Source organism: Cyprinodon variegatus, unplaced genomic scaffold, assembly GCF_000732505.1.
Source record: "Cyprinodon variegatus isolate N-32 unplaced genomic scaffold, C_variegatus-1.0 Scaffold888, whole genome shotgun sequence".
Classification (NCBI taxonomy): domain Eukaryota; kingdom Metazoa; phylum Chordata; class Actinopteri; order Cyprinodontiformes; family Cyprinodontidae; genus Cyprinodon; species Cyprinodon variegatus.
In genome coordinates, this window is record NW_015151341.1 from 59,330 (window position 1) to 61,412 (window position 2,083).

The 2,083-nt window shown below is 36.9% G+C and overlaps 1 long non-coding RNA gene across 1 annotated transcript; it reads left to right on the top strand.

Moving 5' to 3' along the window:
• The first annotated feature begins 909 nt into the window (after window positions 1-909).
• On the top strand, window positions 910-1,360 carry LOC107099610. The gene is made up of 3 exons (XR_001481972.1): window positions 910-973; window positions 1,087-1,182; window positions 1,275-1,360. It is a non-coding gene; the product is annotated as an uncharacterized LOC107099610 (long non-coding RNA).
• The last annotated feature ends 723 nt before the right edge of the window (window positions 1,361-2,083 follow it).

Sequence of the window (2,083 nt, forward strand, 5' to 3'; positions counted from 1 at the left end):
AGGAGCTCCTCAGTAGAGCTGGTCACACTCGGAAAGATTGACCCAAATCTGCAAAGTAAATCAAACAGACTGAGTTTAGAAAGCTGTTCTCTGGTAATAAGGAATGTCAGAGTGGAGGATGCTGGTCATTATCANGACCCAAATCTGCAAAGTAAATCAAACAGACTGAGTTTAGAAAGCTGTTCTCTGGTAATAAGGAATGTCAGAGTGGAGGATGCTGGTCATTATCAATGCCAACAATACAAATCAGAAATCAAACCACATCATCACATCCTGGTTCATCGGTCTGGAGTTGATCTGTCTGTTGTCCACAGTGAGTATTAATATGAAGCCATTGTTCTCTGTCTCAGTGTTTTATTAGTGCTGCTGTTGTTATTTTACAGCAGAATTACTATTTCGTCCGAAACATTTAAACTCACTTATAGCCACAATAAGTACAGTGACTTATTCTGTATGTTTTGTGTAAAATGTGTCTCCTACTGTTTCCTCATCAGTAACTAAACAAAGGGACGGAGATAAAGCGACATTAACTTGTTCTGTGAAGACATATGGACGGTGTGATTTCAAAGTGAAGTGGCTGCATAACTGTCCTGCTGGAGCTACAGATGTGAAACACTGTGAGTCAAAACAGCCTGACTGCTCTGCTGCAGTTTGTTTTATTGAGCAGTCCTATATGCAGAGCAGTGAGTTCAGGTGTGAAGTCACACACGGTGGAACCAGTCAGTTCTTCAACTTCAACAATTTGTCCCCTAAAAAGAAATCAGGTGAGAAAACTTGTTGCTTCAGGTTAATTACCTTATTCAAAATCTCTGATCTCATGAAATTTCTATTTTGCATGTAACTATTGTTGCAGCAAACTGAATACTTGAACATATTAACTCTTTGGTTTTGTTAGTATCTTTGTCTGGAGTTGAAACAAAAGCTGAAACCACATGCAGCCCAACCAGAGAAATAGAAGGAAGCAGAGAGCCAGGTACAACCACAACGGACTCATCATCTAATGGACGTAAAGATACTGTGATGCTGTTTCATTATTGCAGGTATTTTCTCTCCACTCAACCCTTTTCTCTCATCTCAACCCTTAAGTTGAAACAAAAGCTGAGACCACACACAGCCCAACCAGAGAAAAAGAAGAAAGCACAGAACCAGGTCATACGCCAACAGACTCATCATTTAATGGAGGTAAAGATGCTGTGATGTTGTCTTGTTGTTGCAGGTTTTTTCACCTCACTCAACCTTTTTCTGTCATCTCAACCCTTACGTTGAAACAACAGCTGAGAGCCCACGCAGCCCAACCAGAGAAATAGAAAAAACCAGAGAACCATGTCCAACGCCAACAGACTCATTATCTAATGGAGGTAAAGATGCTCTGATGTTGCTTCATTGTTGCAGGTTTTTTCTCTCCACTAAACTCTTAAACTTGTTTTAAGTGTTTTTTGTATAGATGTCATTTGTATAGATTCCCATGAAGACGCCTTTGATATTTTTTTCAATCTTTATTATTGAGCTTCAGATTAAGTTTAAAAAAGCATCTCTCATCTTTGGCTATAAAATATATCACAGCATCAACAAGCTTCATCAAATAAATCACCTGCTAGTATGTAATTCACCAGTCCTGTCAATTCTATCAAACATTATTCAGAGAGCAATAGATAAAGCACTGATTGTTCTAAAAAGAAACTCTCCTGATAATGACGGTCTGATTCAAGAACAATGTTGTTGTTTTTTTTCATTTATTCAGAAATGTCTTAACCCAAAGAAAACATCAGGTTGTGCTATTAGTGTGTTTCACATATTGCTTTTATTTTATATTTCAGACTTAAATACCATAAACAAAATTATGCAATATAAAACCAATTTTATTTAAAAGAAATAATATAATCATTTGATTTTGTAGAGAATATAGCAAAATAAAGACAATTAAAAACATAAGTAAAGGAAAGCTATTATTACTTAGACCTTCGACAAGAAAAAAATATTCTTGTTTGTCTTTCAGGTTTATGGCATATCATCATCGTCTCTGTGGGTTTAGCAGCTCTTTCTATAACGGTTGTGAGCGTCAGCGTTTGGACCAGAACTAAAG